The sequence below is a fragment of the Lathamus discolor genome, chromosome 5 (genome assembly GCF_037157495.1).
Source record: "Lathamus discolor isolate bLatDis1 chromosome 5, bLatDis1.hap1, whole genome shotgun sequence".
NCBI lineage: Eukaryota > Metazoa > Chordata > Aves > Psittaciformes > Psittacidae > Lathamus > Lathamus discolor.
The window spans coordinates 775,249-801,945 of record NC_088888.1 but is presented as its reverse complement, the minus strand read 5'-3'; the positions used below and the strand labels follow the sequence as shown (position 1 = coordinate 801,945).

The 26,697-nt window shown below is 45.1% G+C and overlaps 1 long non-coding RNA gene across 1 annotated transcript in view; it reads left to right on the top strand.

Annotated features, from left to right (window-relative positions):
- The window catches only part of LOC136014544 (uncharacterized), a 100,997-nt gene extending 77,308 nt beyond the window's left edge, over window positions 1-23,689 (top strand). Inside the window, exon 4 of the long non-coding RNA XR_010612766.1 lies at window positions 23,647-23,689. This is a non-coding gene — a long non-coding RNA (uncharacterized LOC136014544). The remainder of the gene's footprint in view (window positions 1-23,646) is intronic.
- Window positions 23,690-26,697: the final 3,008 nt, after the last annotated feature.

Sequence of the window (26,697 nt, the reverse complement as noted above, 5' to 3'; positions counted from 1 at the left end):
TGGCCTGGTTCTGAGAAGCCTCTGAAAGAGGAGTCCCACAGACCTGCAGAATGGGGCCTGTCATGTGCTCTCTCTGATTCGGTCTTGCTGCATTTCATAGGAATCCTCCTTCCCCCTTGGGAATGTTTGAAAAGTTTGGAAGCTGCAGATGAGCTTTCCTCAGGCACCAAAGGTTAGAGGCTTAGAAACGCTCCCCTTCCCTTCTGAAAGGCAAGATGACAGCAGCAGAAATGAAAGAGGAAGAGACAGGAAAAAAGGAAAGAAAAAGTAGATCTGATACATTTTGAATACCACTGCGCTATTCCTTGGCTGCTGTCCTCTAATTATTAAAACATGCTGTTGGCTAATACACGTGGTTTTATTTCCAAGGGGTTTGCACAGAATTACTCACATTTATGCATTTCATATCTCATAAGCCTGCGTATGAATAATAATGGCAGACACCTGAATGTCCTGAGCAGCCTAATGTCAGGCAAATAAACTCTCCAATTGAAACCAACAGTTAGCTGTAGTTTTTGGCAAGGGGGCTTTTTGGCGTGGAAGCAGTGCTATTCAGGTTAGATGTTTTAAAATGTTGATGGTGGTGTCTTTACCTCTTTTGCTTGGAAATGGGCATAGTTGGCACTTCAGTTGCAAAACTGGCATTACTAGACCTAGGACTCTAACCTCTCTTAGCACAGGCAAATAGAGGAGTATTAGTCCCTTGCTCTGTGCAAGGTATTTGGCAATTCTGATGAAGCTGTGGCTGCCCCATCCCTGGCAGTGCTCAAGGCCAGGTTGGACACAGGAGCTTGGAGCAAGCTGCTCCAGTGGAAGGGGTCCCTGCCCATGGCAGGGGTTGGAGCTGGATGAAGTTGGTATTGCCCACGTGGTGCCCTGGGCTTCTGGGCTGGGCACAAGCAGTGCAAGATACCTGGCTTGTTTTGGGGGCAGCTTTGGGACGCCGGGGGGATGAAGGCTCCACAGTCATAGAATCGTTTAGGTTGGAAAAGACCTTTAAGATCATTGAGTCTGACAATGCACCCTTCAGGAGCCTTTGCCCCAAATTCACTTGCTTTCCTCCGAATGCCAGGGTTAGGAGGTGCCCAAGAGATGCTATCTTCTATTCCTACCATGAGGTTTTATGGAAGATGTCTATCCATAGATCTAAATCTAACCAGATGCTGCTATATTATGACCCAGCTGCTGTTTCCTGCCAGATGATTTGTCCTGTGACAGCTACAAGAGAGGCTAATGAAAAATGAGAAGAATGTGCTGGCCATCTCAGCAGCCATATTTCACAGTGTGGTTTTGAAACCGTTTGTTTTCTTAACTTCCTGAGGTCAACAGTTACGGGAGATGGATGTCACCACGTGTGATCGTTTGGGAAACTAGCGATGGTCAGGCTTTAGGTTAGTGAGCAGTGCTAGGGGAGGGCAAAGACATGGATGTGAATAAAACAATGGATTTGCCTGGGACATGCTCAGGCTCTCAGAAATCTCAGCTCAGGTTTGATTAGGCAAACCCAGCAGGTCCTTCCGTTAATGTATTACTTGTTCCAGAATTGATCAAACAATGCGTGAATATTCAGAACTACCTTAGGCCTTGTTTCAATTGATCTGAAGGCTTTCTTGAGCTCAAGTATGAGCGCAGACAGACTCCCATCTCTGCCAGAGAGCTTTGGATCTCAACTTAGTATGAAACCTTCTTATTGTTCCTCACGTACTGGAAATGCACCCACTTAGGCTGCCGGCCGAGCTCTTTAGGACATGAATTATTAGGGAAAGTAGTCTGCTGAAGACAACAGGAGGAGGGGGTTTAATAAAATACTTCCATTTAAAATGGTCCAGTTAAAACATTTAAAAAGCTTTATTTAAATAAAATACCTCCATTTAAAATGTTAGACTAATTCAAGCAGCAAAAGTGCCATATAAATGTTTTTAGCATCTATACAATAGCCTCACTCCCAGCTCTAAAATGCTTCCCAAATAACGATACACATCCTCATTTTACAGAGGAGGAAGCCGGGTGTAATTTAGTTCTGCTTAAGAGTAGAGCTGAAGACCTGGAGCCAGCTGTTAGTGGGGCCAAAAGGGAGCACTGGTCTGTACTTCCTAGCTGGTGCCAAGCTCAGGGAGCAGTGCGTTGCCCAGTGTGGGGCTTTGGAACCCCTGGGAATATAGAATCATTGAATGGTTTGGGTTGGAAAGGACCTTAAGATCACCCAATTCCAACCCCTGCCATAGGCATGGACCCCTTCCACTAGAGCAGGTTGCTCCAAGCCCCTGTGTCCAACCTGGCCTTGAGCACTGCCAGGGATGGGGCAACCACAGCTTCTCTGGGCACCCTGTGCCAGCGCCTCAGCACCCTCACAGGGAAGAGCTTCTGCCTTAGATCTAACCTGAACTTGCCCTGTTTCAGTCTGAACCCATCACCCCTTGTCCTGTCGCTGCAGTCCCTGATGAAGAGCCCCTCTCCAGCATCCTTGTAGCCCCCTTCAGACACTGGAAGCTGCTCTGAGGTCTCCACACAGCTTCTCTTCTCCAGCTTTATAGAGCAGCTTTAGAGCCCAAGCTGGCTTTAACATGATGGCTGCTGGATAGAAGTACCATCCAGGTGAATGTGCTGCTTCCCTGGGGTGCAAGACATCTGGACGCAACTGGAGTGTGATGATCTGTGCTGAGTTCGCAACAGCAGTGCCTTACCTGTATTAGACTCAGTGCCTGTGCAATAAGCCTCTTGCATGGGCATACTATCCTGTGGGATTTGTTACTCAGTACCCACTGGCTCTCTTGGAAATGATAGAGGCTTGTCCCCCTAGGTAGGGCATTGAGAATATACAGCCTCTGGCAATAATAAAGAGCAAGGCGATGCTCCCTCCACTACTTCAGTTTCCTGGCTGTGTCATGCAGTGCGTTTGTGTGATACTCAGTGCTGGCTAGTGACGAAAAAGCAATGAACTGGAAGGAAAGGGTATGACAAAAATGAATGGTATGGTATAACAGAAACTGGTTGCAACGCATGAGAGGCCAGTACAGAGCAGTTATGCTTAAAAATGCTGAACAGATGGCATAGGACAATGCAAAGATTGTTTAGCATTACCCTGAGGTATAGTGAAATATTGTCAGGTGTGGGAATGCAGTGGAGGTTTTCCAAAGAGGTCTCCTGGGACTGCTCCCACACCCCAGCGTGTTGGCAAGCGTTGGGAGACAAATTGAAACTAATAGCTGAGCAGGTGAGACCAACAGGATCTGCACCCCTGTTGTTAGAATGAGCCTAATAATACAGAGTGGGACAGTGCTGTATATTCGATAGCTGTTTTTGTTGCCCTTACAAGTGATTTATTTTATGTAGACATTGGAAAAGATAAATTGCGAGAAGCAGAGGCGATTAATGTGTTAGGCAGAAACACTGCAGCTCTTCTTTCAAATGCCAGTGTCCGTACGGAGGAAAATTTACAAGGAGCTGTGGAGCTCTGGCAGCCACTTTAGAGTGCCTGAAATGAAGGCGTTCACTAGATTTAAACCAAACTTGAACAAAATACATTTAAATGAAGGGAAAAAAGCTAACCAGTCTACTGATCTTTTAAAAACCTTTAGTATTGCAACTGCTGAGTTGCACAAGGGTTAGAAAATTACCCTTACTTTTAATGTTAATTCCTATATCACATTGAAGTCATTGAAGCACTACTTCTTTCTTGACTTCTGCCTGAAAGTCTAAGACAAAAGCTGTCAACCGTTTGCATGTGGTTTCTGGGGAAACAGCCCAAGAGTGTTTTCAGTTAAAAGAAAGAAAGCTCTGACTTTTTGCAAATGATACTGGCTTGGGATGTGATGCTCTTGGAGAAGGAGTCTCTGTTTTGGTTGTAAAGAGAAAGATTTTTGGAGCTTTTCTGTTAAACTTGAGGGTTTTCCTCTTTTCCACAAACGCAGCGGGTGGTACTTGCAAGCAAACTGTATCTTCTAATTTGGCAGAAAAGTCCCAATGAGAAAACCTATGGGAGAGCTGCTGTTTGTAGGGGGAAACTTGGCGAGAAAAACTTCTGCCTGCAAAAATCAAGGCTTGCTTATTCCATTAGAGACTTTTTCAATCTGAAATCAGGACGTGAGGCGTCTCCTGGATGCTCCGTAGAGATGGGCAAAGTTCTCCCTTGAATTCCCTCTTACGAGAAACGCGTGCACGTGATTGTTTATACAGGCTTTCATGTAATCAGCAATGAAAGCTGAGGGGGGGGTTTTTTGGTGTTCGGGTTTTTCTGTTGTTCTTGCCCCAAACAACACCCCGAATAAATGATTTTTTGACCCAACCCCAGAAAATCAAAGGCTGTTGTTTACTCATTTAACTCCCGCTGGAAGGTTTCAGGAGCTGCTTTGTTTCTGCCTGTCAGCTTCCCGAACCCTCCCCCTCTCTTCAGGAAGCATCCCAAGTCTCTTTTCTCTTTTTCAGGCTTGCTTCATAAGCCTGTGTCATTGTTTACAGATCCTGACATCCTCCACGGGAATATACGATTCCGGTGACTTATTCCTGCATTGTGTTTTTAAAGTCTGCAGTTATAAAATCAGGCACTTGGGTTGTTAAGAGTTTGGTTCTACAGTTCTGGCCAAGAAAAATCCCTTCCCAGTGAATGCTGGATGTTAAGACACCAGGACCAAGCTAAGTGACTCTTATCTGAAATTCCTTGGGTTTATGATCCTCCAGGAGAGCATGATTTGGGAGTGGGCTCTTGTGAAAGCCTGTGCCGTGCAAAGGACTTGCAGGAGCTGAGTCAAGGCACTGTAACCCCATTGTGTGTCCTCCCAGCGTGTTCTTTCAGCCTGCAGCTCCCCTCTGGAGCTCAAGGAGGCTCCTCCAACCCAGGGTCCAGTAGTCATAGGCCATAAAATATTCCTTCTTGATGTTCCCGAGGATAACTGTTGCCTGCGTTGTTTCTGGCCTTTGAAACCTGAGTTTCCTGGTGTCTCTCCTCATGCACACACAAGATGAGAACAGGCTGCCCAGGGAAGTGGTGGATTGCCATCCCTGGAAGTGTTCGCACTCCGTGGAGATGAGAGCCTCAGTGCCATGGGTTAGTGGTGGCCTTGGCAGTGCTGGGGAATGCTTGGATCTTAAAGGTCTTTTCCAGCCCAGCTGATTCGGTGACTGTAAGAATCCAAACAGTCCTTAGGATTAGGGCAATCCCTTTCTTATCTTGTGGTCCCCTCCAAGAGCCGCCTCCCTCCAGCATGATTTATTGCTGCTTCTCCTCCCGTTGTTCCAGCAGGTCAGTGCCACACTGAGGCAGTGACAGTCTCCCTGTTGGAGGTGGCCCCATTGAACACCACTCTGCTCGGGGAGGTGGGTGGCCAGTGCCAGGGCTGATGTGTGACAGACAGATGAAGTCAGTGGGACATCACTTTGCATCTTTCTTTGGTTTGGGATTTTTCTTTCCTCCTTCCCGGAGTTGCAGGCTTTCTGCTCGCAGTGTTTCTAAACCAGGTTTCCGACAGCTTTTTGAGGGGGAAAAACTGCTGATGTACTTCTTGGAGGGTAAAATAGTCTTCGGAGTTCTTTTTCTGTTTGGAGGGTAAAAGTCCAGTGAAGTGGATGATGAGAATAAACAGCCAAGCAATGTCAAAATGCAACATGAACGTTTAAGCGGAGTTTTGTCACTAAAGGGCTTCTGAATAGTTTAAGAAATAATTCCCAGAAAGCAAAAAATGATTTAGTTTGTTTTTCATGCAAGCAACAATAAAATAAGCAAAGCACAGCGCATCCGGCAGAAGATGCGCCTGAGAAGAAACTCTGCAGTAAGGCTTCATCATTAACTCTTGGTTTCTCTACGACTACACACAGTGGCTCTTTGTATTCATACAACTGAATCAAGCTTCAAATTAGAGATGATGATAGAAATGCCTCTATATCTGATTCTTCCCTGTCTTACACCAGGGTATGCAAATAGCCTGGCTGATGTTAGCAGGGCTACAATCCAACCTTCAGGAATGAATTCTTCCTTGTGCTGTACTTGTGCAGTTGCTGAATTGCACAGCTGTCAATGGTTTTTAAAATTAAATCAGCAAATTAAGATAGCAATTGTTTCTCATAAAACAAACTATACCGTGTGCCCCAGACAGCACATATGTGGGAATTAATCTCAACCAGGCAGAGGCTTATTTAATTGATTAACTTTTAGATATGGTAAGTAACCACGCTGGAGTCAATGCAATAAATAAAGCCAAACATATGCTTCATCTTTGCAGGGCTGGAGTCTTAAAGCTGAAAAGGTATAAAAGTGCTGCTTAGCTGGAAGCAATCACATTTGTAACCTTTTGCTTTTTTACCACGTACAAAAGAAAATACCTTCGTTATCAACAGCTTCATTGATCATGGATTTAAATGTAGTTCCCAGAAAATAGGTCCCATTAGGATATAATTAGAAGACACTGCCACTTTTTCCAGCGTGTGTTACGCTGCTTCTTGTGAAGTCTGTGGGAGTTAAGGGTAGGGAACGCATTTTATCCTGAACTGATGCAGGGTTCAGCCTCAGACTGCAGTGTAAAAACTGTCCCTGACACTTCAGCCTCAGGTCCTTGTAAATGCTTGTTTCACAATTAAATTTCCATCCGAAGCCTTTGGCATAGACAGAGCTGAAAGTAAAGAAGTCATTTTGTAGTGGCTTGGATGTGGCTGGTGCCTGTGAGGTGTCAGGGACCGCTGACAAGCAGAGGTGAGGCGGTAAGGCCAGCGCCTCTGTGAAACCCTTTCCAGCCGGATGCGGTGAGAGGCTGGCAATGTGTCATTACCTGGGTTGTAGTCAGCTTTGGAACTCCCGCATGGCCTCTTTGCCACAGAGTGCTTGGATCTTGATGTGGAGTTTCGAGGTCTTCCACTTTCCCGTGGTTTTCACTTGTATGCTGAAAATAGGAGGCTTCCCAGAGCGACGGCCGTGAAGCGCAGTAAGTGATGCCTGCTCTTCCCCTCTGACTTGTTTAGGTCAGTGTTTCAGAGCCATGCTGCTGAAGGTAATTTCAGTCCAATTTTAGACTACTCCATATTAAAAAATAGTAAGTGAAAACCCTAATTTTGCTATTTGTGGATTTACAGTGTGCTGCTTGTTTTGGATCATCTCTGTTGACAGCTTGGAGTTGCTTTCTTGTTACATACCATGCTGCAGTCATGATGACATCTTGTAGTGCAGTGCAAAACACATTTATTTTGGAGGCAAAAGATAGACCGAGGGGTTTCTAAACCTTGTGCTTTTATTTTTTAGGTTATATTGAACCTATGTCAGGAGCAACGTTCCCCTGGTGCATGCAGTACCGGCCGCAGGGTGGTGAGGCTGCCATGCCTCCGCTGTGCTTGGGGTACATTAGGGGTTTTGAGGAGCCTGTTGCATTCCTCCCAGTCCTCCCCCTGGTGATGTCTGAGCTGGGGCTCTTGGGGGAACTAGATCTGGCTACCTCTACGCTACACACACTACATGCAATGCTTATTCCAGTACGTAAAGGAAAATCCAACTAATCCAGGCTTCTCTATTGCAGAATTTGTCACAGAGTCAAACTATTTACTTGTGCAGAACATGTGTCGCAAATCTGCTAAGCAGGAGCCATCCAGCGTGTGCTTTCTGGGTTGAATGCTGAGGTTGTGCTCTGCTTTGAACAGCAGAGTTTGAAAAACTCAGAAAATGACCAGATGTGTCAAATACTTTATTTATGCATAAAATATGATTCTAAAATGTGTATATGTGTGTGTGTATTTGTGTACATATGTATATTTGTGTACATAGAATGGTTTTGATTGAAAAAGACCTTAAGCTTATCCAGTTCCAACACCCTGCCATGGGCAGGGACCCCTTCCACTGGAGCAGCTTGCTCCAAGCCCTGTCCAGCCTGGCCTTGAACACTGCCAGGGATGGGGCAGTCACATTATACGTATATATGTTTAGACAGGTTCTATGTGATTGATTTGGGCCATGTTCCGAACTGGTGCAGTACTGGTCCTGTTTCAATGAATGCTATGCAATGTATACCAAGGATCTTGCTTTTTTAATATTAAACTACCAAAATACGTGTTTGGCTTCACACCTTCAGCAGCCCCACTGCTGCACGCAGGACATGAAATAAAGTGCATGCAGTGTTAGGCCTTAACTTCTAAAGTCAAAAGCTAGTATGACTTAGTCCAGAGTGGGTTGCCCAGGGAGGTTGTGAGTGCTCCATCCCTGGCAGTGTTCAAGGCCAGGCTGGATGAAGCCTTGGGTGGGATGGTTTAGTGTGAGGTGTCCCTGCCCACGGCAGGGGGTTGGAACTGGATGATCTTGAGGTCCTTTCCAACCCTAACTATTCTATGATTCTATGATGTTCTGTCCTATAAATGCAACTGCTCCAAAAGCAAAGAAAACAGAAAGAGGGGAAAAAATGAAACAAAATATTCCTCAAAATTAAAACCAGGATGATGTTCTTCTGCGGGCTTGAATGTTTTGGACTGATATGTGTGCGTGTGCATATATATATATATACACACATCTAAAACCACACAGCCATCTAAATGCTAGTCCAAAGCATACATAGTGCTATGTCTGCCAGAAAGGAGTTCTGTTAATGTGTGAATTTGTGAACTGTTGTACAATTAGACATTTTTAGCTGGTTTTGTATAAAGATGTGGATAGTTTACTCGGGGTACTGGAGGCTGTGGGAAAATCTCTCCCCGTATCATCACTACATTTATTCTGATTCACTGATTAAGATTTTCACTTTTGGAAAGTGGCTGGGAGAACGTAAAGAGCTGATAGTGCAGAGAAAGCCCCTGGGGTGCGATTCTGTGCCTGCAGTGCTTTGGTGCTGTAGTAATGAGCACAAGTTTGTTCTCTGAGAGGCTGCAGCATTGCCGTGCATTTATACCTGCAAAAGCTGGGGGGTTCCCAACCATTTCCATATTTACATCTGAATCCTTCGAAGAGTATGATCTGTGCATGGGGAGAAGAAAGTGTTTAAGGGGAAGGCAGGAGAGCTTGTGACAAAGGAGCACTATCAGCTACTGGACAGACACTGCAGCTTTTGAGTGCAGGAAGGTCAGAGAGTGGAATGGCGAGCTGCAGGCCACTGGAAATGACCCAGTGTAGGCAGTAATCCTTCCAGTCACCTACAGCTGTGCTTCCCTTGGACTGCAGGCTTTCCCTGTGATCAGGACAGGCAGAAAACACAAGATCAATTAAGCTGGAAGCATTTGCAACTGCTGATAAAAATCAGCACTTGGGAAGGGTGGAATGAGGCAGCTGAGATGTTTCATGGCTTATTTGGGGGGTTTGTGGGGTACAGAATGAAATCTCCCTTGGGTTTTTCTTACCGGTAAAATATGATTTGGAGACTGCAATCAGTGTGTCACGCATCTGCCAAAGGTTCTGATGCTCTTTGTAAACCGCTTCCCTTACAATGATGAATCACTGAGCTATCACTCCGCATAGGTTAGCCCCGCGCTCCTATGCAGCGCGGACAGACGAGGCATGGAATTTCATTCCTACTTGCTTTGCCCTGATGGCAAAAGCCCTCTGGTGCCAGGTCTCACATTCCAGCTGTTGTGCATTTATCTTACTATCGGATAAATGCTTTATCGTCCCATAATTTTTTTTGGGAATGGGGCTTCGCGGCAGACAATATTTGTGGGAAAATCAGCAGAATCTGGCTGTGCCTTCTGATATCCTATGGGATGAAGTGGTTTGTCTCCTTTCTGCTTACAAAACTCACATACACACAGGCGTTTGCCTAAAGAGCACCAAAACCACTTTTCTGTGTGTCCCCATTAGACACAACAGCATTGCACACTCAGGGATACGGATGCTCCTCACCTGAGGACGCTTTTCTTTTTGTCATATGAATATGCTCCCTGTGCCACTGCTGCTCCCAACCCCATGTCTTTCCCTGTAATTGCCTTCTGACAGCTACCTGCGTTTCCTCACCCCTTTCCTTCTTTTCCAATGAAACCTAAAACCAGGTGAAACTTGCTCAGTGTCAGATTTCGCTTCCAAATTGAAATTCAAAGCTGAAAGAAGTCCTGGGTCTTCCGAGGTTCACCAGCCTCTTGTCAGCCCAGGACTCGGACACATACCAATGTAAGCCAATCTAGGGCTGAATGTGGAAACAACGTGCCTCAAAGTCTCCTCTCATTGCTTTTGTCTGCACTTGCCTTTTAAAGCTATAATTTACTTCGTATCTTTCTCCTTCCTATTTGAGTGTCCTCTATCCAACAGAATGCATTGATTATGTTACTGCATTAGGGACCTGACATGTCTTAGACATAGGAAAAAAGCCCATTTTTTAATGGGTGGCATAATGATACAGGTAAAAATATATGACAAAAATTCACATGATTCATAACCGTGTCCGAGACAAACCTCTTAGTGAATCGAGAAGCTTTGCTTGGGTGCAAATAGACAGATCTGTCCAATTAGGCACAAAGCTTGCACACAGGGGTTGTTTTGGGTGATTTTAAAGAATATGTTATTTCTTTCCCTCAGAAGGAAGAGCAGTACTAGTTTACTGTGGAGAATTCTGCTGAGCAGCTGGGTTTTGAGGAGATTAGATAAGCTGATCTAATTGCCAGACTTTTGATGCTTGTTTCTTGCTAGCCATCATTTAATTCTATACTAAAGGGTCTGGCTTTCACCCCTAGTTCCACATGATCTATACTTTGTATAGGGTCAGGGATGGTGAGTAACCAGTAACTATGGTAATCCTGACATTTCCCTGTTCCTATGCCAGCCCTTGGACCCATCCACTTCCTAGGCGCACATTAGAGTTGCCTTAAGGCTGTTCTAACTTAGGGCTGCTGGAGTCCCGTAGGAACACTGGCACAGCTGGGGAGAACAAGACTGTCATTGCTGCACAGGTTTTATTTGTTGTTTCAGGGTAGTATTTATGCTGGCCATATTTCACGTTTCTTTTGAAATCAAAGGTTTTCAAGAGCAGTAACTTCATAAAGAAGCCAAACAGTTAAAAACGGGAGCTACCAAACTCGCTACAGCCCGGTCTATTGAAGGTATCCAATTCTATACATGAGCTGCATTAATTACGGCAATGGGAAAAGTGGGGAAAGCACACATGTGATAAGGCACCAGCTGTGAACAGTTCAGTGGGCTACAAAAATGCTCCTACTGTTGCAACTGCTGGCAGTGACCTGGGGGTGAGGGAAAGTCCTGGCAGGAACTCCAAACAGGAATGCAAACGCAGCCCAGCCACAGAGGCCTATTTGATCACTAAGACTGTGACATTTTCCAGCGTGTCCAGTCACTGACAGCATGACGTTTGCAGCCAAAATGACTGTCCCACACTGCTCCAGTGAGAGCCACTGCGAATGCTCAACATTTGATCGGCCCCAGAAGGTCTCATCTGGTGCATCTGGTGCCTGTGATGGAAGTATGATAGCAGAGCTACTGCATCAAACCTGAGGGAAGTTCCTGATAGGAGAAATGAGCTGTATTCTTGATTCCCATCTCTACTCACAGAGAAACTGAGGTTTCAGTCACAGCCGGAGCTCAGCTTCTTCCTTTTCCTGGCCTTTGGGATGGTCATGGGCAAGCCCTGAAGAAATATGCTGGCTTCTATGGCGCAGTTTAGCTGAATGAACCAAGAGGATGGACATGGTGGGGGCAGAATGATGGGCTGCATTTGCGGTTCTTGCTCCCCTCTGTGATGCTCTACTAGCCTCTTGACCAGTAGCCAATTATAGTAGGTAATATAGCTAATAAATCCCCTAGAAAACAGCCCTCTTGAATTCAAGCTCCTTATGTATCAGCAGATTGGTAAATCTGTGTACCAGTGATCTAAAGGGCTCCTTTTCAGACCTTGACCCAAATATGTCAATGAGGTGTCCCTGCTTCATGTTTGTGTGTGTGGTGGGTTTTCTTCTCATGCACCTGCTATGACTGGTTAGGTTTCACTGATAAGCAAAAGCACAGCTTTTCTCTTCTGAACAGTTATTGAATTACATTTGTTTTCTTGTGCTTTTTACTTGTCTCTCTGGAAAAGAACTCAGGTTCATAGGCTTAATGCCTGAGTGATCCACGGAGCCCCATTTCCTGCACATTTCAGTGCTCCAGGTAACAAAAGTCGTTTCTCTCTGGTCTCTGAAGTGGAAAAGCTAACTTTACCCTTCAGAAAGAAACCCCCTTTTGTTCCTACTTTATTACTTATGTCTAACAGCATTAGGAAGGGTTTGCCATTGCACCGCTGTTCTTGCTGCTGCTGCAGTGGCGTATCAGTGTGTATTCACGGGCTTTTTGCTACGCTCCTGAGCAGCATCGCTTTGGGCTGCATGGCACATGCCACGTTTCAGGCAGAATGCTCATTACTTCAGTACGACTGTGCGTCCTCAGCACTCCAGGTGACTCTCCCAGCGCAGGGAGGATTACCCTGACAACCTCAAGGGTGGGATTTACGAAGCAAAGGGCGCAGCATCGTCTCTGCATGTGCCTAGGGCGAGAGCTACCTCCAATTCACCGCTGTCTGGAATTGCTTGTTATTGATTCCTGTGAATTGTCTTATTTGTCTGAGGGCTGCCCAGATGAACAGCAGACGCTTGAGAACTCTAAATAGGAGGCAGCTACAGAGTTCAGAGATTAATCTGTCCCTTCGGGGTGCTGAGCAGCCAGCAATCCAAACAGCTTGTTGTAAGAGGCTTAACAATGCAGAACAGCTGATTTCAGATTCATCCATTGAAAACATACATTCATGTTGCTGGATGTTGGAGTAATGCTAAATCACTTTAATCTAAACCACATTTGAATACGACTCCCACAGTTTAAAGGGCACTGAATTAATCTTGTGAGGAACGGAGTTGCCTTGTAAAATGCATTTGTGTGATGTTGTAAGAAACTTATAAGCAACTTGACTGGGAAAGGGGGCAGCTCTTTGAACTTGTAAACCCGCACTGGTTAGAAATACATCGCTGTTTGAGCACGAGTCCAGACGCAGCAGAATCTGAACAAACTGTGCCTCTGCTTTCCCATATTTTCATGTGCTCATCAGTGGATATTTATGCTCCAAGCCTGCAGTAAGTGCACTCGTCATTTTTCAGCTGTCTCCAATTGGCAGGTCCATGAAAAATTTGGTGTGCTCCCACTCAATTCCAAAATGTAACTAACAGGCTGCTGGGTCATTTTCTCTCAACGTTAATCCATCATTATCACCTGAAGTGCATTACTTTGAAGACTGAAGAAGGTCCATATTTCAATTTAAATGATGCCTAACAGGTATAAGCTTGACATTTTCAGTTCCCACTAAGGCTTAAAGAGCTGACAACATTTGATTTTGCTGAGAATATATCTTTTCCTCCTCAAGGGTTTCTATACAAAGACCCAACAGTAGGCATGCCTTTATGCTAACCAGAGACAAGTCTCGTTAGTTACTCAGAAATGCCTTCATTTAGGAGGGCTTTAAATTATCATTTTGTTAGAAAGAAGGGTTTTTCCCTTTTCCCCTTTTCTGTTAATTCAGTCGTGTTGTTTGTTGTTTTGTGGGTTTTTTTTCTTTCTGCTTGTGGTCAAAACCTTCATGATCTTGGACAAGAAGGATGATTTTGGTAGATACCAGCTTTGTTTGGGAAGGAAATGCAGGAATCTGGTTTTGCGGCAGCTGGATGGGCTTCAGCCTGGATCTGTCATCTAGCAGAGGCAAAGGGAGGCAGAAACCCCTTTTGGGTGAAATGGCAGAAATGATCTCTGTGGAAATACTTTTGCAGGTGTAACATGGGTTCTTCAAACTTGCTGTGGACCAAGCCCTACTCTGTATGGAGAGCAGGACTGCCCACAAGCAGAAGGATAGGGGTGTCACTGGTATCCTGTATCTAGAAGGAGTTTGGATGGGGATCCCACTGTACCAGAATACGCTTGGTCCTCCCTTGCCTTTCCCCTAAGGCACACGTACACACAGATGCATGCCAGGCGTAATACAGTTGCCAAAGGTTGGGAATGTCAGGTTCAGTCAGGTCTCAAGAACCCACAGATGTTTCAAATCAAAATGTTACCTTAATAGGAATAATGAGGTGTTTGAAAGCATATTTTGGTCTGTACCATTTGAATGGGAAAAATTATCTTTTCCCTGCTTCGGTCATTCTGTTCATCTGAGCATCTCCAGCTCAAGCCCCTGCCCATAAGTTATCTGGAGGAGAAAGCTGGTGGTTTCTCTCATGGGCAACAATGGGTATAATTTACTACCTTAACCATGTCCAGATACACAGCAAGCTATTCTGCACAAATGTGGAGTGGTCTACTTCCAGTGCTTCAGGGTCATGGTACGTGCTCCACAGCACCAGGCAGCAAGTGCAGAGCTGCCCGTGGTAGGAGGAAATGTGAGGAAATGAACTCTCAGATGCACTTCATTTCACTCTGGGCACAGCAGAAGCATGTCCGGGAGCAACCAGATGGACCCCAGTCTGGATCTGTCACGTGGGGAAGGTGGTAGCTGCTTTACAGGGAGAGGAGGGAGCTGCTGCTGTTAGAGCCCTGCTGCCTAAAAGGTCATGGGAGAAGATGGAAAGCTTTTTGACCCAGCTTCCTGGGAGAGCCCTTGGAGCCTGGGCCACAGCTTTTGCTGGATGTAATTCACTCTCTTTAGCTCTGAGATTTGTCCTCCTCAGCCCACCATTCCTTAGGGAATCCATCTCATGCTGAGCAGTTTTGCATAATGAATTATTAACTACACAGCATTAAGAAAAGTGCTTTGAAAGAATTTCCTTTTGTTTATTTTATGGGGGAAACTCCCCTCCCCCCCCCCTTTCCCCCTCAATTATAGTGTTTCCTTTACTAAAATATTTTGCATGAGATTGTTGTTTTATGGGAAATTACACAGCCCATTAACTTCTGGAATAATTGGTATCCAACGGTGTAAGCAAATCGCAGGCTATAAATAAAAGGAATCTTAAGGTACAGAATCCTCACTGAACCTGTCTCCCAAAACATTCAGGTTTTGGATGCATTTTGCCAGCTCAGCAAACCTAATTTACCTCCCTTGCTTGAAGTGCTTACCCATCAGAATGACCTATTCCTACAGGTAGCAGAATATTAAACGGTTTTAAGCAGACTATTAATATGCTGTGGACATATTGACCTTGTAGAGATGATTCTCAACAGGGACTAATAAAGACACACACAACAATATCATTTTTTAAATAGAGAGGCTGAGAAGAAACATGTAATTGAGCAAAATACCAGGTTTTGAACCTGGAGCTTTGTACAACCCTTTTAGAAGCTTAGACAGCCTGCTTCTATGGATATTTTGATGTCTTCCACAAGCTGTAAAGCATCGCTAATCCCATTCTGTTCTTTTCAGCCCATCTAGGTTTATATTGCATTCCTCAGTGTGTAGCCTAACCTTATTATCTCAAAATATTGCATCTGTGCAGATATATCATCATCATTAGGTGATAGGTGGCCTGTAAAAGTTAAAACGGGTGAGATGAACTTGTAGATACATACAAAACAGTCTGATCATTGTGCGATATTATGGATTTATTTCCATTGCCTGTGCTGGGGGTGCACATCAGCGAGAAAGCTGACAATAAGACAAGAAGATGAAAGAAAGACAATAAATACTTAAGACCATTTAAATAAATACAAACGGAGGGAGATAAATTTATATACATATTGAGAGACATAAATCTGGACACATTCAGATGATGTCCTTCAGAGGGCTCCTCACAGGATGGAGTAGAGGGCCTGGTAAAAGGGTCAAGCTTAGGCTTGAGAACCAGCATTTTATATACAAGAAAAACCATGGATTAATCATGTGTATGTATGAACCCATACACACACATATCTTTAGATCAAAGTATATCTTTAATTCCTTGCACTGAAGGCAGAAGACCCATCCAGGCAGGTAACAACGGCCAGACTTGTTTTAATGCCCCAAGTGTCTGCTGCATCTCCGATAGTGTCCTAATCCCTGCCTCCCTCAGCCCCCTGGCCGCTGCTCGGAGTCCCTTCCTCGTGGTGGTGCAGCTGTGGCCTCTGAGGGAGCATCCCTACATCCCTCATCTCTGTTCTTCCCACACGTTTCAAAATCCACACCCCAGGCCCTCGCGCATTGCCCGTTTCTGTCCATCATTCACAACGGAGCGAAATGAAGGACTATGAATTACGGTGATGTAAAAACCGGCAGGCAGATGTAATCTACAGCAGTGCTGGGCGGGGAGCAGCATCTCTGATGGGGCTTGCATTGTGTTTGCATGCGCTGATATGAATAATATGCGAAAGTCTCTACTCCTTTGCCATATGATAAACATCATGTTCAGTAAAGAGTTTCAAGATTCGGATCTGTCGTTGAAACCTCAGAAACAATCCATACGTGACCGGATCTGAACCATCTGATCTGTTAGAAATACAACTGTCCTGCAAAGGCCACTACAGAGCCAGTGAGAGCAGCATTTACAGGCTCTCCGGAGGAAAAAGGTCGTGCTGAGCCAGAGTGGTTTTCAGTCCTCAGTTCCCTTTGGTGATATTGTTAGACATGGAGAATATTTAAACAGGGTTTATGGCAACTGGCACATCAACTGCCTTGAAATGATATGTATAACAAGGGAACTAAGGAAAGACTAAAAATATAATCCCTAATCTAAAGCATCTGACATGTTTTCTGGACGGTAGTTTGGTATTTCCCAGATGTACGCTCACAGAGCTGTCTATGCAAACCAGAACCACCCATCACACTGCAATGAGCTTAATTATGAAAGTTTGGCTATTCTAGTCAAGCCTTAGTTTCAGTTATTCCTGATTTCACACTCCTCAGCCTCTCCTTTTAAACAACGTTCTGCTGCACACCCATCACGCTAAAGCTTTTGGGACTGGGAATGCTAAAGAATACAAATGTGACTCCTAAAGATGGAGATGAAAACCTTCAGCCCCCTGTGTTTCTAAAGGAATGCATTCCTTAACTATTGAAATACTTTTAATTTGCATGTCTATTAAAACAGTTAGTGAGTATGAACGTGGAGGTGTATGAGTTGTCAGGTCCTGAGGACCCCTCACAGCTACCACCACCCCAGTCCACGGTGCAGCTTAGACAGACTGTTTCTATAAGCTTCAGTGTCTCTGTATGCAAATGCCCAAATCCTGACCTTCCTGAAGTGAGCATGGGGTTTAGCAGCTCAGGTCCAAACCCCCACCAGCCTGGGAGGAGCCAATGACAAGTTTATCTTTACAATATTATCTGGTTCGTGCCAGCACGATGCCCTGGCTGGGGGCTCAGCCGGCCATGCCTGTGCTGCTAAGAGGTTTGGGGCCACACTCCTGCTCCAATGGAACGTGGTGCCCACTAGCTCGGGTCCCCATGGCTCAGAGCTGCCCTTCCACGGTGGGGCTGATGGGGGGGACACCAGCCAGAGCCCCCCAGGCAGCCAGAGGAAAGCCAACAGTGCAGAGCTTGGTCCATAGCCCCTTTCTCCACACAAAACAGGCACCGTCAGACATGTCCTTAGCAAGCAAGACACAGAGCAGGGCTGGCCTTCCTCGTGCTTTGCCCCAGTGTGGGAAAACATCTGTGTGTGTCAGGAAGCTTCACTGCAGCCCAAAGGCTCTCCATGGTTTTGACACTGGAAGCAGCATCATGCTGGCCCACCAAGTACGTGAGTAGAAAAACTAGATAATTCCAGGCTGACTACTTAAAACTTGTCAGTTGCACAGTTTCTATTGGTACAACACAGATTTAGCTGCAGCCGTGCTCATCTGACACCTTTAAGGGATTTAATTCATCCACGTAAAACCTTGAAGGCTGTTGTGTGTGGCTGAAATCTGTATTCCTGTGACAGAAAAGTGCCTTAATGGTACCTTCCTCCTTTAAACAAATGAGAAATCCTTTAACAAATCCTTTAAACAAGTGATAGATCACAATATTTGCTTTTAAAACAGCTGTATCACTTCCATATCCACTTGTTTTGAATTGAAGGTGCTGCTGAAGACTCCCTCTGGCCATCCTGGGTTAAAAAGCCTAGCAGCTTGTCACCTGCAAGGGGGGACAACCACAGCATGGAGGTGATGGAGGCCACGGTGACCTGTAAAAGGAGAGCAGTGAAATATCACTTGCTTCCTGCCCTCCAAAGTCTGGGAGGAACTAACCAAAGGCCAGCTTTTGTAATGGAGACAAACTGTGTAAGGTGAAGGAACATTCTTCATCACAGAATCACACAGAACCATGAGTACTGGAAGGGCCCTCTGGAGCTCATCCCCTCCAACCCCTGCCAAGGCAGGGCCACCCAGAGCAGGGCACCCAGGAACGTGTCCAGGCGGGTTTGGGATGGCTCCAGAGAGGGAGACTCCACAACCCCTGGGCAGCCTGTGCCAGGGCTCTGCCACCCTCACGTACAGAAGCTCTTCCTCGTGTTGAGGTGACTCTTGTGGTGGTGCAGTTTATGGCCATTGCTCCTCATCCTGTCGCTGGGCACCACTGGAAAGAGCCTGGCACCATCCTCCGGGCACCTCCTTTGATATATTAATATGCATGAATACATATGTTATATATATACATAATACATATGTACATACACACCAGACAATATTATTATAGGAAAAAATAGACAAGTTTTCAGATTCTCTTCAAAGGGGTGTTGTTACTGAATTTGTCTACATTTGTTTCAAGTGTGGCCCATCAGGAACACACCTCTTCCCAGGTGACCCTCATCATTACTCTCTGCCAGTAGCTTACTATCTTTAGTGCTGCAAAGGAAATAGGAAGCAGCTGGAATTAACAGCTCTGAATTTATACACCCACTGCAGAGACCTCAAGAAGCTGGGATTTTTTAGATCTTAAAGGTGAGTGGCCATGCTCTGGTTTGTTGTTGTAAGCATTTGCGGCAATGCCTTATTTCTCCCTTTTTCTGACCTTGAGGAACTGAGCTGTTGAGAGTAAGATTGTATGTAAATTAATTTTTGTCTTCTCAAGTTTCATAATGAACTAACACCTTCGGAAAGCAGAGCCTTACACAAACTGCAAGATGCTTTTGAACCTCTGTAGGTGCCTTTGACTCTATGGTGGTCCCCACCAGTGGGGGGGAGGAGGACTAAGGAAGGAAATGATGTGAAGTTCTCTTAATAACTGGTGTTCTTGCTGTTCAGTGCATGGCTTTTCTTACATATAAGGGTAAGATGGCACATACAGAGTGATGTAGGAGACCACAGACTCCTGTAAATATACACAAACTTATTTCTGAGTACCTGGGGGAATGCATTCACTGGTTGCTGATACAGGATGTGCTGGGTAGTCCATAACAGAGTTTCTATGCTAAATTTCAGTTAGTCCTCAAGGCTTACATTTACTTTATCATTTCCAGTTCTTGCTCTGGCAGTAACCATTCCGCCTGCAATGTTGCATATTTGCTAAGGTATCTCTCTTTTTCTTTTTCTCCTGTTATTTAATACCCAATTAAGCTTATTTTAACAGTGTGGTTTAGTTTTCATTTGGGGAAACGGTAACTAAAGTAGGATGGATGCAAGTTTCTGCTCTTAAAAGCAACCTAGAGCATCTTGTTCACACAGCACAGCTATTTGAGGCAAAGTCATTGTTTCTGTAGTGAAAATACAGGGTTAATGGTGCAGCTGTCCTTATAGACTTCCAGGTAAGGGTATTTTTAACATTGACTCCAGTAAATCCCTATGAATAGCTAAACAGCTCAAGGTAGCTTTAAAGCAGTGTGAAGTGTCATTTTTGCTGTGAAACTGCCTTCTGAGTATGAATGTTTCCTTCAGGACTTTCAGTGGAAGCCTTCAGCCTGCTTTCCCCTCTGACTCCTTATGTACAACAGCTATTTAATTCAACTTCAATTCTATTTTCTGCCTTTGTTTAGAGCTAACCGCTGTAGTTTTATATGGTATGGCTTTACTGCTGGTGTTGAACTTCCTCTGCCCGATTAAACACTGGACCAGTGCTTAGCCACCATTTTAAGGGCACTTAAACCATGTAGCACATCTCCACTAGCTGTGCATTAGCACCAGCCCTGGGATTCATTACATGGCTCAGCAGTAAGGAAACCTATTGCATTGTGCCCCAGCAGGGTTCATCTCGGGCTGAATTCTGTCTCATTCTTTACTCTTGGTATAGATGCAAAACATCCACAGTCTTGCAGGAGGCATGGTTACCCTGGGCAGCTCATCTTTGTATGCTTGCAATAAACCCAGTTAGTCAAAAGTGCTGAACTGACACCAAACCAGAGTCCTCCATCCACCCCGTGAAGGGGAAGATACAGCCGAAGGTGTTTGATGGGCTGATGTTGTTCTCATCCCAGACTGGTTTAGGAGAGGAGAAAAAAAAGTAAAAGGGGGGAAAAATAAAGGAAATAAAGAAAAAAAATGAGAAAAAAAAAATCCATGTTCTCTTGATGACTTGCCCCCACACACGCTCCAGTGGAGCTTCCAGCAGTTACTGCTAACCTGGGAGATGGCATTTGTCATGTAGATAGCCATTAGAAACATGAGAACCATCTGGTTCCTTTCTCCTTGCAGAGCAAAGAGCTATCTGCCAAGGTGGGCTGAAGTTAGATGGAGTATTTCAAGATAAAAGGCTTGTTTTCTTTCTGTAGTTCCTCTCAGCCACCCAAAATAACTGCATCTATTTATTTTCTTTCCCTGCTGTTACTAAGTATAGCTGTATGAGGGTCCCCCTTTTAGTCCTCTTTTCCATCAGTTTGTCCTTTGTGCCTTCTCTTTCACCATTTCCATTTCATTCCAGCTCAGTTTAGTATGTGCCTCTGACTAAAACAATGAAATAGCTGTGTAGTCAAACCTACAAGATTAAACTTGGTCTGTGGACTGAATTTTAAAGGACATCTAATGTATTTCTTGAAGAATGGCTAGGATTTTCGAAGAGAGCTGCCTCTAAAAGAAGCAGGGGGATATAAAGGTGTAATTCTGAATGAGAGCAGTTTTCTCATAGGCTTTTACCCTGAATAAAGAGGAATTTTCTCAACTGAGACAACTTTTCAGTCCAGGTCTTAAAGGTGGTGACTTTATGGATCCCCATCTGTGAAAACGTGGACTGACAAATCAGATTTAGTTTTTTCTAATGGGACACTTTGAAACTTGCAGAATCCCCTTTGGGATGTTGAGGCTGAACCTGCTTCCCCTGAGGCCCCATTGTACCCTGCTGTTGTGCACCTCTTCCCCTGGCAGCTAGATGCTAGGAAGTGCTCAACTAAGGGTGCAGAGAAGGCTGTGAGACAGCGGCAACATCCCCAATCAACCCTGCTCCTGCTGGTGATGCCAGATTCCCAAGAAACTTGCAAAGAAGAGAATTCTTTCTGTAAGCAGAGAAACACCAGTTTACAGCTTGGAAATCCGTGTATTGATGTCTGATTTCTTGCTGCTCAAACATACTTCAGGGCTTCATTTAGCCTGGGCTCAACTGCTGGGTGTTTATATAGGCTACTGGCTGTTTACATTAGGTCAATACACAGGATGGGCTGTTTATACCAGACCCGCAACAAATTCCACAGCGCAGTCTGTGTCTACCACTGCTCCGTTTTGATACTTGCAGAGCTGGAAAGGAATAAGAATTTGGCTCTGGAAATAAACAAGCAACAAACCCTCCTATGTTGTGGAATGTTCCTTCTTGCCTGAGAAGTGACCAGCACCGTAAGTTTTTAATGGGTTGTTCAAACATCGACAGCATGGGGAATTAGCCCAACACAACATAAATGGCACATGATGGGGAAGAGCTGAGAAGAAAGCCAACAGTCCGAGCTGATGTTTGTCTCCATCTGCAGGGGACACAGAAGACCCATTTGCAGGCACTTATTTCACTGCACACACAGGTTTGCAGTGTGCTTCCCTCACCGTATCACTGGTTCCAGCTCCACAAATGCCAAGACTTCTATGTTTAACCCAAGTGTTCCTCTCATATGACTTCATGGGTTACTCTGACAGAGCCTCCTGCGCTGGATGGACAATGCTATTTGTATCCTTCACAACACTGATAAACACTTGCAGTGCTACTGAATTGCTTCTTGGCCTCAGATCAGTGCGTTTCTGTAGGGCTGTGGGAGATGGTGGGTTTCTGTCCTGCTGCTTTCAGCAACCCCCTGCTGATCTGACCTGCCAGGGTCCATCCCTATGGGATTCATCCCAAAGCAAAGGATGTCCCGGGCCCCAGTTCCTCCCTGACCACCATGCTGTTCCTCCGTTGTTCCCAGAAAGAGTGCTGCCAGTTGGAGGGAAAATAAGAGAGAAAGCCTGTCTTCCACTTGTTTATCCTGCTGGTCCCAGCAAACCCATCAGGAAAGGTGCTCCCTGTCCTGATGCTGCTGGGGACCTTCGCCTTGTGCTGGATGAGCATGGATCACAGGAGGCTGGATATAGCTCATTGTTTCTGGAAAATGCAAGTCTGATGCCTAACCCTTCAGATCCCTGTATTTTTTTTGCACACCTCAGCAGTTCTGTTTGTATTTGATGTTTAGCTCCAAATGCATTTTGACTTTCTCTCGATTCTGGGCCCGCAGCTGCCTGTGTGCTTTCCCGAGGGAGTGGTGCAATGAGAAAGGACATGAGGTTGAACAATACCAGTCCAAAAGGGGATTATTTCACCTACTGCTACTCAGCTAAGTGAGCTCAAGCTAGTCAGCTCCACACCCTTAACAAGTGATGAAGAGAAGAGGCATCTCTTGAAGGTGGTTCTTCCAACTAGGCACCGAAATGGGCCAAAAAGCATCTGACCGGTGTCTTATTCCACCTACAGACCACTGATTATAGAGGAAGCCTGGATGAGCAGCTTGCATTAGATACCTGACTTGCCAGTGACTAAGGTGGAGGCGGAGGAATCCCCTGTTCCAGTCCTTTGTGAGTGCCTACGTGCACCGGTCTCACTGGGGCTATGAAGCGAGTCAGCATCAAATCAGTTTTGTGAGGACCCATGCAGAATTTGCATGTCTTCCTTACTCATAAACACCATCAACTGCTTCATGTGCCAAATCCTGCCACCACGGGACTGTCATCTGGAACCTCCCCAGCCCAGCTCCCATGTCTGATAGATCTAATTCCCCCTGTCTCCTGTCTGTTTGGTTTTTACTTTCAGTTGTGCTTTTCTATACCTGTGTCATGCAGAATCAAAAGTGAGTTATAATGTTAATAGTAGATTTTATTAGTAAATAAATCCTTTCAGGAGGATGCAACTGGTTAGCATAGCTTACTGTTTCCATCAGGAACAGTATGATATATAGTATAGATAGCTATATATATATACACACTTTCCCTCAAGCCAAGAGGTGATTTAATGAACTGCCTCCTCTAAGGGTTGGCTTACACTTAATTCCAAACAAGAAATTACTGCCATCAGGGTGAGTTTAATACAATATCAAGGTTTTGACCAGGTTTTATGGCTCAAGTGCAACCTTTCTCAAACACCCTGTCGTTATAGCACTGGGTCACAAGGCACTTCATTTGGCAGGGCTCTCAAGTGCAGTATTTCTTTCTTCTACCTGCTTTTCTTCCTAACAGCCCGAAAAGTCACCATCTTGTGGTTCTGAAACCTTCCCATTAAATGGGAAAAGAAAATTGTTCATGGCGTGGGCAATGCTGGACATATTCCTGACACAAGAAGGTTGCACAAGAAGGGTCTGAAGCTCACAAAGAAACAGAAGCTCTTGAATGCTGGCAGCATTCACTAAACTGCCTCCCTTTAATAACTAACTGACATAATTTCCCGACTTTCTGTTCCTTTACAGATGCCTCTCACTTGGCAGCCGGCCTCATCCCAGCCCACTCAGGAATACAAACCTCCTGATGATCCCAGCTGGCTGGAGGGTCAGGAGGCTGAGGCTGGATAGGCAGAGGATGCAGCACTCTGCAGGGAGCAGCGGCCGCTCAGAGAAGCCTCTGTAAGTAAAAAGATTCAGTGTGGTCTTTAAAAGCTTTTCTCTGCGTTTGGATCTTGGGCATGGATGCAGCTCCATGGGAATCTGCTCCCAGTGCTGCTCCACAGACTCCCATTGCTTGTATTTCATGCTAAGGAAAACAAGCCACATGGTACGTGGCAGCTGTATGGGTCAGCTTTGGGGAGGTGAAGAGCGTGCATCCAGGCACATCAATACTTGCCAGAGGGATTAAGGTGGCTGTACCCTTCTTTCCCTCTCTCCTAAATCAGCCCTGCTCAGCCCAGGCATAGGCAGGCTCACACATTGGGAAGGGCAAGGAGCCTCTGAGGATGATGAGGACAGACTTTTCAGCAGGGCCTATTGTGATAGGACAAGGGGTGATGGGTTTAAATGAAAAGAAGAGAGATTCAGGCTGAATGAGTGGAAAAAATCCTTTACACTGAGGGTGGTGAAACAGTGGCACAGGCTGCCCAGAGAGGTGCTGGATGCCCCATCCCTGGAGACCTTGCAGGCCAGGCTGGATGTGGTTCTGGGCAACCTGTTCTAGGTGAAGATGTCCCTGCTCATTGCAGGGGGTTGGAACTGGATGAGCTTTGAAGATCCCTTCCAACCCAGACCATTCTGTGATTCTGTTCCGTGATTCTATGATGTTGCTGTGCAGTTGCCAGCACTGCATTTGCTCCAGGGCTGCATCCTTTTCTGAGCCCCCACTGTCTCTGGGAGGGAAGAAACGTGCCCTTTGCAACTTACATACCTATAGTTGGTGTGGAGCAGCACAGGCACACCTGAAAACAGAAGAATAAAGATCCCACTCTGGTATCTGAGCCTCAGGTTGCAGCCCTGGTGACTTTTGTTCATGGTATTTCAGGGGATCTCTCCTGTGCTGGGCAGGATTGGGCCTGCCGCTCACGCACTGCCCTGTCAGTTCGGTGTAAATCTGTAGTAACTCAGGGTTTGCAGCGCTGTAAGCTGAAGCAGAAGTTTGCCCTTAGTAAAAGCACTGCTGTTTGACAGGGCTCTGTGCTTGTTTAACGTAACAACTGCACTGGTTTTCTAACAACAACTTTAAATGCCATTCATCAATAAATCCATTGGGCTGCTTGGCTTGTATTACATGCCACTGATTAACTACCATTAAATTAGCAGTTAGTGTAATCAGATATAAACATTCCGTTGTGGCTAAGCTGTTAAGCATTTTTTCCCCTTTTACAATTGAGTGTAACACATGTCGGCACGAGACAGGCTCAGTAATTTCACATTACTGCAGCTAAATTATGTTTGTGGGCTCCAGAAACGCTTCTGGTGCTACCAGGCTCGTAAACACCTACCTGGCAAGGAAAAGCTGCAACTTCTGCCCCAAAGCGTTTGGGGTTTAACGGGATTCAGTACAGTGAATTTGCTACATAAATATGTGCATGGGCTATGGACAAGAGGTTGATAGGAGGAGCTGAGAATTTGATTTGCTGTTTGCCACTGATTTTCACCCTGGCTCCCATTACTGATTGGTGTAAATCAGCATCCAAGTCATACAGGAAAGGTACCTACCTAGGTGTTTGCACTTTGAAAGGAGAGGGATGTGACTCTGTGGGTTTCAGCTTTGGGAACTCCAGGCTGTCATAGTCAGAAGTGGATTTTGATTTCTCAAAAGGAGACATTTCATAGGTATTGATCTGTAGAGCAGATATTTATTTTATAGGCAGCTCTGCATCTTCTCCATTGCTAGGCATTTTTGTAACTCATGAAGACAGAAAGGAAATACACAGCTGCAGGAGTACTCCTAAACCACTTCCTTAGACAATATAGAACACAATGAGATTGTTACTTGCAACTGCTTATCAGTGCCAATATTAAACCACAAAAAGCTATCAACCAGGAGAACTGTTCCCATCATAGCCTTGTGTTCCTTCACCTTGCAAGAGAACAGCAAGATCTGGCAGCACACCCAGAAGATCAATCAATCAGAAACACAAGATGGGGGAAGAAATGAATAAGAATGCAAAAGCTTTTTGCATATAGAAGCTTCTTTGTTTAACAAGCGGTCAAGGAACTGGGGGAAGAGCTTTCTGGGAATGCTTTTCTTTGCTCTTTCTTTGGTCAAAATGTAGCTTTTTACTCAAAAGGTTCTTAATATATAGACTTTTTTTGAGCCTGTTTTATTCTTGCCCCGTTTCCCTATTTGAAGTACGCTAAAATGGCACTTAAGGATGTGATTTAGTGGTGAACTTGGCAGTGTTAGGTTTACAGTTGGATTCGATGATTTTAAAGGTCTTTTCCAACCTAAATGATTCTATGATTGTAAGATGGATAAACTTCTATTCAGACAAAATAAAAGCAAGCTGTGGAACAGAGCTTTTTCAATGTTTAGGTGGTGGGGTTTGTTTGTGGGGTTTTTTTGGTCTGTATTAAAATAGATGGTGCTTGATCATTTAGATATCACTGTCTTGGCTTTTAGATGCTGATATCTTTAGAGTATACCTGCACATAGTTACAGGTGAAAATTTGCACCAACACACATTGGTCTAAAGAACTTGTGAGCTGGAAATTTCACTTCTAGATCTGGTGCTTGAAAAATTCCACCCTGTCTCCTCAAAGCCCCCGCGACCTTTGGAGCATTGAATCCGAGTTGTTGGGAGGTTTTTAATTATAACTTGATTTTCGTTTTAGCTGGGCTGTTTGGCAACACTGCGTGGATTGTTACACTCTGCTGTCATCAAAATGCGCTGTCATTTGCCCTCATGGAAACCTGTAGTTTCTCCAGCTATGCTCAGGTGGCTCTCCTGAGTTGTCAGCCTTGGAATGGGCAAGCGCGAGGATTCGGTGTTGTCTTACATTACAGCTGACAGCTTGGGAAACTTATAATACAAATTACTTGGGTTTCCAAAACCTAACATGAGGCCACCC